The sequence below is a fragment of the Oncorhynchus clarkii genome, chromosome 6 (assembly GCF_045791955.1).
Source record: "Oncorhynchus clarkii lewisi isolate Uvic-CL-2024 chromosome 6, UVic_Ocla_1.0, whole genome shotgun sequence".
NCBI classification, from domain to species: Eukaryota; Metazoa; Chordata; class Actinopteri; order Salmoniformes; family Salmonidae; genus Oncorhynchus; species Oncorhynchus clarkii.
Window position 1 is genome coordinate 30287126 of NC_092152.1, and position 13302 is coordinate 30300427.

Consider the following 13302-nt stretch of genomic DNA (forward strand, 5'->3'; position numbering starts at 1 on the left):
CACTTGTGCCATGACATGTCATACCTGGACCACCTATTGAGGTGTGCCTGTTGTTAAGTAAATCAGATGTTAAATGAGGTGAAAAGGAGACTGGAGTAGGACTTTAAATGACTGTAACGTGTCAAACCTGAGTTTTGCATGTGATGCCTTTAAAAGCTATCAATAAACGTAGTTATTATTTATTATACTACATTTATTATATAAATGTAGTTAATAATTTGAACAGTCATGGTTTTCCTCTTGCCTTAAAATGTCATACTTAATTCTATTCTATTCTTATTTTTTTTTAAATGTATCATTGTTGTCACAAAGCACTTGCTTTGCCCCTAAAAGCAAGTGCCTCATGTGCCTAATAAGAGTGTGAGAGGGAGGGAGGGAGAGAGAGCGAGCGAGCAGGGTGGACGTGGTGTTTATCAAACAAAGAGTGTCCTTGTAGGGTATGAGAAACAGACAGAGAGGGAGGGAGGTGCACTGGGCACTTCATTCTCTCTATGCCCCATCCCATCCCTCCTGAGATTTATCTCTGCACCTCCCTACAGTCCATGCCATCTCCCTACAGTCCATGCCATCTCCCTACAGTCCATGCCACCTCCCTACAGTCCATGCCACCTCCCTACAGTCCATGCCACCTCCCTACAGTCTATGCCATCTCCCTATAGTCTATGCCATCTCCACCTCTCTACAGTCTGTCACCTCCCTAAAGTCTATGTCACCTCCCTAAAGTATGTCACCTCCCTACAGTCTGTGCCATCTCCTTACAGCCCATGCCACCTCCCTACAGTCTATGACATCTCCCTACAGTCTATGACACCTCCCTACAGTCTATGCCACCTCCCTACTGTCTACAGTCCATGCCACCTCTCTACAGTCCATGCCACCTCTCTACAGTCTATGCCACCTCCCTACAGTCTATGCCACCTCTCTACAGTCTGTGCCATCTCCCTACAGTCTATGCCACCTCTCTACAGTCTATGCCACCTCTCTACAGTCTATGCCACCTCTCTACAGTCTGTGCCACCTCCCTACAGTCTATGCCACCTCCCTACAGTCCATGCTACCTCCCTACAGTCCCATGCCACCTCTCTACAGTCCATGCCATCTCCCTACAATCTATGTCACCTCTCTACATTCTATGCCACCTCCCTACAGTCTGTGCCACCTCCCTACAGTCCCATGCCACCTCCCTGCAGTCCATGCCACCTCCCTACAGTCCATGCCACCTCCCTACAGTCCACACTACCTCCCTACAGTCCATGCTACCTCCCTACAGTCCATGCTACCTCCCTACAGTCCATGCTACCTCCCTACAGTCCCATGTCAGCTCTCTACATTCTATGCCACCTCCCTACAGTCCATGCCATCTCCCTGCAGTCCATGCCACCTCCCTACAGTCCACGCTACCTCCCTACAGTCCTTGCTACCTCCCTACAGTCCATGCTACCTCCCTACAGTCCATGCCTCCTCCCTACAGTCTATGCCACCTCTCTACAGTCTGTCACCTCCCTAAAGTATATGTCACCTCCCTAAAGTATGTCACCTCCCTACAGTCCCATGCCACCTCTCTACAGTCCATGCCATCTCCCTACAATCTATGTCACCTCTCTACATTCTATGCCACCTCCCTACAGTCTGTGCCATCTCCCTACAGTCCCATGCCACCTCCCTGCAGTCCATGCCACCTCCCTACAGTCCATGCCACCTCCCTACAGTCCACGCTACCTCCCTACAGTCCATGCTACCTCCCTACAGTCCATGCTACCTCCCTACAGTCCATGCTACCTCCCTACAGTCCCATGCCACCTCTCTACAGTCCATGCCACCTCCTTACAATCTATGTCATCTCTCAACATTCTATGCCACCTCCTTACAGTCTGTGCCACCTCCCTACAGTCCACGCTACCTCCCTACAGTCCACACTACCTCCCTACAGTACATGCTACCTCCCTACAGTCCATGCTACCTCCCTACAGTCCATGCTACCTCCCTACAGTCCATGCCACCTCCCTACAGTCTATGCCATCTCCACCTCTCTACAGTCTGTCACCTCCCTAAAGTCTATGTCACCTCCCTACAGTCTGTGCCATCTCCTTACAGCCCATGCCAACTCCCTATAGTCCCATGCCACCTCTCTACAGTCCATGCCATCTCCCTACAATCTATGTCACCTCTCTACATTCTATGCCACCTCCCTACAGTCTGTGCCATCTCCCTACAGTCCCATGCCACCTCCCTACAGTCCCATGCCACCTCCCTGCAGTCCATGCCACCTCCCTACAGTCCATGCCACCTCCCTACAGTCCACGCTACCTCCCTACAGTCCATGCTACCTCCCTACAGTCCATGCTACCTCCCTACAGTCCATGCTACCTCCCTACAGTCCCATGCCATCTCTCTACAGTCCATGCCACCTCCTTACAATCTATGTCATCTCTCTACATTCTATGCCACCTCCTTACAGTCTGAGCCACCTCCCTACAGTCCACGCTACCTCCCTACAGTCCACACTACCTCCCTACAGTCCATGCTACCTCCCTACAGTCCATGCTACCTCCCTACAGTCCATGCTACCTCCCTACAGTCCATGCTACCTCCCTACAGTCCATGCTACCTCCCTACATTCCATGCTATCTCCCTTCAGTCCACGCTACCTCCCTACAGTCCACGCTACCTCCCTACAGTCCACGCTACCTCCCTATAGTCCATGCTACCTCCCTACAGTCCATGCTACCTCCCTACAGTCCATGCTACCTCCCTACAGTCCCATGCCACCTCTCTACAGTCCTAGCCACTCAGCTAGATGATGACACAGGGGTCGTTCCACAAAATGGGTGCCTTTTGCGTACCTATGATATTTTTCAGTAGAAATTGTGCACCAATATGGCATTTTAAAATCCTGTTCTATAAATTAAGTGACCTTTTATATAGACCACATAGAGAATTCAATACATCTGCAAAATTCAGCAAATTCACAATTCCCTCCGTCAACCCTGTGTCATTTCTAGGAAGATTTGAACCCACTTAATTCCAACATTTCACCATCATTGTAAAGCCCTAGATGCTCTGACAGTCATTTCTGAAGATTATTATTTGTTTCATGTGATTATTGATTAATCTACGTCTGTCCCTCATTTTAAGATAATTCAGTCATGTGAACTAAACTCTTGTTTTAATGTGCTGAATCTATTCCTTACAAAATATATATTTTAAAAAGAAACTTTGAACCTAACGTTGAATCCAATAGTCATCATATAGTAAAAGCATGTGAGCTGGTTCTACTCTTTTTGGTAATTTCCTGGTGTTTTGTGGTGGGAAACTGAGTGGGTATGATCATAACATGTCAACCATGTTACCCATACATTTTCATTTTCTCAATTGCCTCTCCCTGTTGCACACAACAATCTTCTTTCCCCCTGTCACAAGGGGATTTATGTCTGCCTTAAGAAATAACCCTGTTACTTTGCAGCACCTACTGTAATAGGCACTTACTATAGTCTTTTTTAAATGTTTTATATGAAAACGTGTTATTTGCTATACATTTGAACATGCACTGTTAATGACAGAATGTTACAATTTAGATGAAAGTTACACTTCTTAAACGGCACTTCTTAAAATGAATAAGCTCTATCATGAGTGAATGAAGGGAAGTGAATGTAGGGTAAGGGAAAAGTGTAGTCTAGTTTCCTACCTCCTTAATGGTTTTCTATTTCACCCCCCCATGTAGAGCGGAGCAGTAATCTGGTTAGGGGATCAGGGCTGGGCTGGGCTGGGAGGACGCTGCCTGGGATTGGGGCTGAGAGGGGGGGATGAAAGATGTTGCAGAGAGACTGTCTCTATCAGTTAACCCTGCAGTTACACACAGACAGACTGAGCCAGATGAAGGGGCAAGAAGACATGTATTCATTCTGCTGAAGATGAGGTGTATGCTTGACCCGTGCTAGGCATAATCAGGACTAATAGGTAACTCTGGTCGAGAGGCTTGCATGTCTGTGTATGTGATGTGTTACAATTGAATTGAAAACATTTCCCATTTTCAGTGGTAAACTTTGGTGGCTCGTTGTGAAAGTCATGGATACGACCATTGGATTATTTTGATGTCCTTTTTGTAAGGACTTACACCAAGACAGTTGCGCTACATATGTGCACTTGTCCTTGTTTCGAGGTACTGAGACCATGTGTTGAGGTTTCGAATGTGTTTGTGAATAAGAGCACAAGACGTGTTTCTTTTTGTGTAGGCAAACAGGGGACGCTTTTTCAGCCAAAGCAACCAGCATGGTATATCAGCCGGGCTTATTCAGGTTATTAGAGACACGTGGAAATAACTCTGCTAATGAGATTTGTGAAGGGAAGCTGGCAGATGCTATTCTCGCTCTAGGTTAGCATCAAGCAGGGCTGCTGCACTGTACCTCTGTCCTGGGTCTAGGCCCCACCACCTGTCCCACAGTCTATCAGGCCCATGGAAGTTCAAGGGTGCGTGACAATGATGGACGATGAATTTGTCTGGATTGGCTTCCAGTCCCACCATTAACAGGCTGTCATGTCTTTGGCATCATTAAACTGAAGATGAATCTTTATCAAATGACTCTCTGTAATTATTATTACGCGATTAAACTGATTAATCATGTAACTGTAATTAACTAGGAAGTCGCGGCACCAAGGAAAATATTCAGATCACAAAGTTGTAATTTTCCTAATATAACTTTTCAGATATTTTCATATCTGATCAATAGTCTTCTGATGAATGAATTATTCTTTACCTCACGTTAGTCTCATTCCAAACGTCGTAAATTGTTGGTTATCTGCACGAACCCAGTCTTCACTATGAGTCATCCATACATCAATTGTCTTAAATCATTAATTTACTAAGTAATTCACAGAAATGCATAAACAAACAGTAGATAGTTACAAAGAAATGATAAGGGAGTTTCCCTAGTGGGATAAACCGGTATCGCGGCTTGGTGTACGAAAGGGAAGTGGGGGTCGACTGAGATAAGACAACACACAGTTGATAATTATAACAATTGAAATGCTAATCCTTTGCACATGAACGCTCACTCATTCGAGAACTATTGCAATCAATATATATATTTACGCTCAGTGTGTCGTCGGGAGCTCTGTTGAAAAGTTTGTTTCTGTTGGAGAGTTTGTCTGCCCTCTCTGTCGTGGATAGAATGGATAGTTCAGTGTGACATTCATTCATGTCGTTATGGATAGATGTTTCGGCAGTTGTCGGTCTTCGCGTTCAATGATACCGAATTCCTAGCTGCAGACTAGTAATTAATATCAAAGACTTGTTCTTATTCTGTCGGTATTGATAGTCTAAGAGGTTAACCGCGTGGGATGGTTAAAAGATTCAGCAGTCTGGTCTCACCTTGGCCCTCTTGTTATCGAGGTAAGCTGGTCTGCAACTTTTGTCCTCTCGTAATTGAGAGAATCATGGTCTGTTGAGAAATTCTGAAGGTGAGGTTTTATTCGGAATTGCAGAAAAGGGCCTGTCCCAGGATGCCCGACCCTAACTGGGCTCATGGGCTCTGATTTAGTTAAACTCAAAAGGGAATTGGAGTTTCCTTCATTAAACAGTCAAATCACATTACACAATTTTACAAACAGTATCATCTTCACTCATTCATCTTATACAACAATTAGATGTAAACCTCATATCTGAGGTTATTAAATAAACAGCGTTATGGTAATGTGGCCGCACCGTCTCCCATGAGCTCCACAAAATTGCACCAAACGGACCAGTTTGTAGCTGGATTCTTCACCGATCTTTTATACCTTCTCCGAAACACAGTTCTGTGAGGTGTAAGAAATTCCTTTGTTCTCTTCTATGAAAACTCTACTCTCTCGCTATACTGTGGCCATGAGGAGATAATCTCCTCCAGGAATTTACGACCTCTCTCTGACCACAGCAGCCTGGGTGTAGGAGACAGGGAGAGGGGGGTGGGGCTTGCTGTACCCAAAGAGGGCAATGTCATGACAAGGCATTGACATTGATCCTCATTCACATTCCTCTGTCCTCTATAGGATCGTAGGGTTGTAGACACACTGATGGAACAGTCCTATTATGGAGGTCTTGCAATCAAAGCTGTGTGATAAGAGGGTTGTTTTGGATGAGTTAGTCTTTATTGGTGTTTGGTAAAGGAGCAGCCATGGGGTACACAGACTGTTTGTGATCTGTGTGGGTGGTCCTCTGCTCCTCTCTGGTGGTATGTACTCAAACCTTATCATCGTTATCACCCCTATACACAACCAGTTACTTAATGACGGCTCAGGTTCAGATAGGCTTTTGGACTGGGATAATGCAGATAAGGTAGCATTGAATCTTACAATGGGCAGAATAATAAAAATGCATCAACTCTGAAGAAAGCGAGCAAGAAGCGGGTTGGGGAGAGATGATAAATAATGGTAATTGGAAGGATAAAAAAAAGGTGGGAGCGTTAAGGATGGAAATGGAGGGTAAGATCAACAAACAGGTGGATCGGAGACTTAAGCTAAGTGAGAGTGAGAAAGAGGGAGTGCTGTTGGAATAGCTCTGGGTGTATGTGGCAGATGGGACCGGCCGTTGGTGTTATTGATGCCCACGTCGGACCTGGCTTAGGTACCCTCACCTGTGCCCACTCATCTCTGCCACCCGTCCAGGCTGTCTGCTGACCCGTGCCCTCGGGCGTAAATAATGCCTTCGTTCTATCTCTGCGGTGACGACGGACAAGCAGTGGCACTCCTGCGGGCATGGAGATTACAGCAGAGCCCTGGGTCATGCTGGTAACGCTGGACAGGGGTTTATGGCCACAGTCCCACAGTGAATGATCAACTGTCAGTCCTGGCCACTCACTGTCATACAGCACACTAATCTCCCTATTGTCAGCACAGCCTGAACAAACACTGAGCACGGGTTACCCAACCAGCACACATGTTCCCTAGTATATGGCCCCTGTACAGGGCTTTTATGGAGGACAAGAGAAAGGGAGAGAGAGATGAGGTCTCTGACTATTTTGGAGATGATCCTGGTCTGTGGATTTTGTTAGTGGAGCCGTAAGTCAGATGCAGTGTGTTACTGTTTTATCCCTGGTGTTTTATGGCTATATGACTTAAATCTGTGGCCTGAGATCATTTATCTCACTGTGCTGTTATTCTCTGGAGGGGGGACCAGGGTGAAGTCCCAGCTGAGTTTTATTGGTGTGTTCTGGATTAAGCTGCTGACTATTTTTAGACACTCTCTTGTAAATAACTGCAGCGGGGTCACAACTAGAGGTCGACCGAATATGATTTTTCAACGCCGATACCGATTATTGGAGGACCAAAACAAGCCGATACCGATTATTGGAGGACCAAAACAAGCCGATACCGATTATTGGAGGACCAAAACAAGCCGATACCGATTATTGGAGGACCAAAACAAGCCGATATCGATTAATCGGACAATTTGTATATATATTTTTGTAATAAATGACAATTACAACCATACTGAATGAACAATGAAAACGTATTTTAACTTAATATAATACATTTATAAAATCAATTAATCTCAAATAAATAATGAAACATGTTCAATTTGGTTTAAATAATGCAACGTTTTGGAGAAGAAAGTAAAAGTGCAATATGTGCCATGCAAAAAAACTAATGTTTAAGTTCCTTGCTCAGAACATGAGAACATATGAAAGCTGGTGGTTCCTTTTAACATGAGTATTCAATATTCCCAGGTAAGATGTTTTAGGTTGTAATTATTATAGGAATTATAGGACTATTTCTCTCTATACATTTTGTATTTCATATACCTTTGACTATTGGATGTTCTTATAGGCACTTTAGTATTGCCAGCTTAATCTCAGGAGTTGATAGGCTTGAAGTCATAAACAGAGCTGTGCATCCAAGCATTGCTAAGAGCTGCTGTTTGAATGAATGCTTACGAGCCTGCTGCTGCCTACCACCGCTCAGTCAGACTGCTCTATCAAATATCAAATCATATACTTAATTATAATAAACACACAGAATTAATATGGTCAAATCCGTAAACTCTCATTTCACAAAACATTTATTCTTTCAGTGAAATACGGAAGCGTTACATATTTTTTATTATTTTTACCCCAATTTCGTGGTATCCAATTGTTTTAGTAGCTACTATCTTGTCTCGTCGCTACAACTCCCGTACGGGCTCGGAAGAGATGAAGGTTGAAAGTCATGCGTCCTCCGATACACTGCTTCTTAACACAGTGCGCATCCAACCCGGAAGCCAGCCGCACCAATGTGTCGGAGGAAACACCGTGCACCTGGCAACCTTGGTTAGCGCGCACTGCGCCCAGCCCGCCACAGGAGTCGCTGGTGCGCGATGAGACAAGGACATCCCTACCGGCCAAGCCCTCCCTAACCCGGGCGACGCTAGGCCAATTGTGTTTTACGACAGAGCCTGGGCGCGAACCCAGAGTCTCTGATGGCACAGCTGGCGCTGCAGTACAGCGCCCTTAACCACTGCGCCACCCGGGAGGCCCAGCTTTACATATTTTATTGAACGGGTGGCAACCCAAAGTCTAAATATTACTGTTACATTGCACAACCTTCAATGTTATGTCATAATTATGTACAATTCTGGCAAATTAATTACGGTCTTTGTTAGGAATAAATGGCTTTTCAACAGTTCACAACGAGCTAGGCAGCCCAAACTGCTGCATATAGCCTGACTCTGCTTGCACTGAACGCAAGAGAAGTGACACAATTTCCCTAGTTAATATTGCCTGCTAACATTAATTATTTTTTTTAACTACATAACAAGTTTAAAAAATATACTTGTGTACTGATTTTAAGAAAGGCATTGATGTTTATGGTTAGGTACATTATTGCAACGATTGTGCTTTTTTCGCGAATGCGCTTTTGTTAAATCATCAAGTTGAAGTAGGCTGTGATTCGATGATAAATTAACAGGCACCACATTGATTATATGCAACGCAGGACAAGCTAGTTAACCTAGTAAGATCATCAACCATGTGTAGTTAACTAGTGATTATGTGAAGATTGATTGTTTTTTATAAGATAAGTTTAATGCTAGCTAGCAAATTACCTTGGCTCCTTGCAGTCACAAGGTCCTTTTGATGCTGCACTCGCGTAACAGGTGATCAGCCTGCCACACAGTCTCCTCGTGGATTGCAATTTAGTCGGCGTCCGAAAAGGCTGATTACCGATTGTTATGAAAACTTGAAATAAGCCATGTTGATTAATCGGTCGACCTCCAGTCACAACGATCAAAGACATTGTCACTTCTCTGAGACGGACGCAATTAATGGCTATCTGATTTACACAGGTGTGCCTTAGGGCATGAATACAGTCACTTGCTTATTATACAGATACATAACATTCAGAGATATAGAGAACATTCACATGCACAACACATGCTCTCTCTGTCTCTTTGTCCCTGTGTTTTGACAGACACACACACACACACACAAACACAAACCTTGTTGCAGTGTTCAGATGTGTGTGTGTGTGTGTGTGTGTGTGTGTGTGTGTGTGTGTGTGTGTGTGTGTGTGTGTGTGTGTGTGTGTGTGTGTGTGTGTGTGTGTGTGTGTGTGTGTGTGTGTGTGTGTGTGTGTGTGTGTGTGTGTGTGTGTGTGTGTGTGTGTGTGCGCGCCAGACTAAAGTGATGTCCTTGATAGGGTCTGACCCACTTCTCCTGGCCTGCCTGGCCACAGTCTCTCTGGCCTGCTCCCCGTTCCTGGAAGCCGTTCTGCTGTCCTCTAAATCCCAGGATCAACAGTTCAGTTACACACTCAATATCAATATTAAGGAATGCCTAGGGGTTTGATTAAATCACCAGGGTTGGGGAAGTTCCATTTCAATTCCAGTCAATTCAGGAAGTACAGTGATATTCCATTTCCAATTCTCATCAATGCTTTTCAATTAGGAACATTTTGAATTAGAATAAGAATTTTGTTTACTTTCTGAATTGAAACGTAACTGAACCCATCCCTGGAAACCACCATGCCAAATAACTACAAAAATGCTGGTTTTCAGTGAACACAGTTTTAGCTATATTGCTTAAGCACCATTTAGGTGTGTGTACCAGAGATTAAGAACAACATTACGTGCTAAGAGGGCTTGCTTGTGTTGCGCTAACCTTGTTCACCTGATATCACTGTAGATCACTGTAGTTTGAGTTCAGATGATTTGATTCATGCAGACCTATAGTGCTGTAATTTTCTAAAATTGGAATGGTTATAACCATTCCATACATACACACAAATGCATGCTGGAGGCACACATTCATATAGACACAGACTGTTCAACACTCTCTCAAAGCATTCAACTTGACACACAAAGCACTTGAAGAATGCACACGTTACAGCAGCTGGTCAGACCACTGTGATATTATATTCTATCAGCAAGTTCCAAAGCAAGCACACGGCAGAGAGCAGCTGGCCTTTAACAAGAGCCTTCCCCACGGCCAGGGTCAACCAGAACCAGGTTCAGGGTGTCTATAGCCCACCACATTGACCACCATCTGTCTCTCTCTCACAGCTCGGCGTGCTTCTTAGGTTCTCCTAACCCTTGGTGACCTGTCCTCTGACCTGACCCATGCAGCTCAACTGACTCATAATGTCAAGCCTGAGAGGCTTGAGAGGCTGCTGTCAAACACTTTAAGTAAAATTCTGTCTGCCCTCTCAGTCGGCCAGACACAGACACAGCCCCATCCAAACCCCAGTCGCCTGCCAATCGAGGTGTGAAGGACAAGGGTTCTAAATAAATGGGGAGTTGAGGGGGGGGTTATGAATTGTTGTCACCCGTATTTCCCCTCCGGCCCCCCACCAGACACCCAGGCCCTGACTGACTCAGTGGAATAATAGATGGGGCTAGTGATAAATAAATACACATGTCTATGGCACCTGAGGGAAACAAAGGGGTGGGGGCCTCTGCTGCCTTGGAAACGGGATTCTGTGAATGCTCATTGGCTGTCTGGGATTTGTGGGGGGTATAAAGAACTAGAGTTGTTTTGGAGGGTCTCTATAAACAGGCAGACAGAGACATACTGTCCTCTTCTCCCAGGGGATACGTACTGAAAACTCAACCAACATTGCTCTTGGATTGTTTAACTCTTAGAGCTCGATTTGGTTCCTAGCGCTTAGTTGAAAGAGAGGGACTTTGCATCTCATTGTAATGAGATACGACCTTCGGTGTGACTTTTGATATTGAGAGCAGTTACCCACCATGCCTGGAGTGAACCTGGACTTCCTGTCGGCCTCAGAGGCTCCACAGCCCCTGGTGGGCAATCCAGACAGCCTGTGTGCTGAGTCTGGTTTGGAGGAGGTGATTGGTGACCTGCTAGCCCAAGATCAGGCTGAGGAGGAGGAGAGTGAGGGAGGTGAGTGTGGGCTGGAGCTGACACTGCGCTGTGCTGTGGGGGAGATCCACAGTGACCTGCAGGCCTTTGGGAAGCGGGTGGATGCACGGCTCGAGGAGGCTGCAGCGCGTGTGGCTCCTCTGTCTACAGCTTTGGCAGCTCTGCAGGAGGAGAACTTGAGGCTGCGTATCCAGCAGGAGAGGCTGGCCCGCCAGGTGGAGGCTCTGTGTCAGGCCCTGGGCCTGCCTGAACCACCACCTTACACAGCCTTCGTCCCGGAGCCAACACCCAGCACTCCCAATGACCTCCAACTTCCATCCAGCACACGCCTCAGCCCTAAAACACCCGATGGACGAGATTGTCAACCTGAGGCCACACCAGTCCCACACTGTGCCACCTTTGCCACACGTCGTTGTTCTTCCACCTCCTCACTGATAGGACTAGGAGGCATCTCTCACAGCAACAGCATGGTATACCTCTCTCTCTCTATGCCTGTATGGATCCCCTCCTGACAAAATATTTAGAATCAGTTCCAGTCTCTTATTCTTTACTGACACTCTCTTCCCCATCCCTCTTTGATGCCTAGATTTTCCTCTAATCTTGGATGACAGGTTTTCGCATCTATAATAAGCATCTGATCAGTCTAGGTTAGTTTATTGTTTTAGTGTTCAGCTTGACAGCAGATTAGAGTACATTGTCAGTACAGATGTCTGGTTACATCCCCGGGTTAGGTGTATCATTGTGAAGAAGGGGATTTAACCGTAACCAATCATCTCGTCTGCATGCCTTTAGCCCCTCCTTCCTTTAGCCCCTCCTTCATGCCTGTAGCCCCTCCTTCTCTCCTGCTGTCTTTTTCCACCCTCTACTTATGAGGACAGTTCCAACATGATCTCTATCATCCCACATCATCCCCTCCCATCCACATCATCCCCTCCTATCCACAAAGCATGACCTTCTCTCTCTTCTCTCTCTGTTTCGTGCCAGCCCCTCTCTCATTGTCTGTGAGTGTGTGACACCTGTGAGTGTGTGACACCTGTGAGTGTGTGACACCTGTGATTGTGTGACACCTGAGTTTTTAAATGCATTAATCCTATTGGGTGGATGTTGGGGTTTGTGGAGGTGCCCTCACTGCCCTGAGTGTTTGTGCAGGTGTTCTTGTTTGTTTCCGTGTTCTGTCAGGGGACACACATCCTGTGGTGGGAGGAAGTATCCTGTTTGCTGTCATTTAATCTTCTGAGTAACCGCCTGGTCATGATGAAAGCCTCTGGTCTACTGCCCAAACACTGGGCTCCTAAGATCTCTGTGGCACTCTCCTCCTAAAATAGGTCCCTAACATTGTGTTGGACTTGGACTACCCTTCAGTCTTTTAGGAACTCCTCACCTCTCTTTGACATTACGATTTGATTTGGGATATCCTGGTCAGATACTGAACCATACCCTTCTCTGTGGCCAACTGATGGATCACAGCCTGGGTGCTCTCTCTGATTACATCTCAGGTATGTGACTCACCAATGGCACTCCATCAGACCCTTTGTAATTACAGGACTCGAGAAATTGGACCTGATGTGCTCCTCAGCCTTCTAGAGGCAGTCAGACTGCTCTTGAACCCTGCAGCCTGCTGTAGTCCAGGTCAAAAAGGTCAGCTCTGCTCTGTGTTTTGACTGGGGTAAAGGGAACCCAGCCAAGAGCTGACAATGTAGAGGCTCTCTCTCTCTCTGTCCTATGTTATTTACCTTCAAATTACTCTGATGGTATTAGTCTGGTATTATGTACATATTCTTATTCATTCCTTTACATTTCTGTGTATAAGTAGTTGGGAAATTGTTAGATTACTTGTTAGATACTGCATGGTCGGAACTAGAAGCACAAGCATTTCGCTACATTCACATTAACATCTGCTAACCATGTGTATGTGACCAATAACATCTGCTAACCATGTGTATGTGACCAATAACATCTGCTAACCATGTGTATG

At 45.6% G+C, this 13302-nt stretch overlaps 1 protein-coding gene across 5 annotated transcripts in view; it reads left to right on the forward strand.

The window, feature by feature from the left end:
• The window catches only part of LOC139410952 (smoothelin b), a 93265-nt gene that overhangs the window by 65880 nt on the left and 14083 nt on the right, over positions 1–13302 (forward strand). The gene's annotated exons all lie outside the window — the stretch shown is intronic.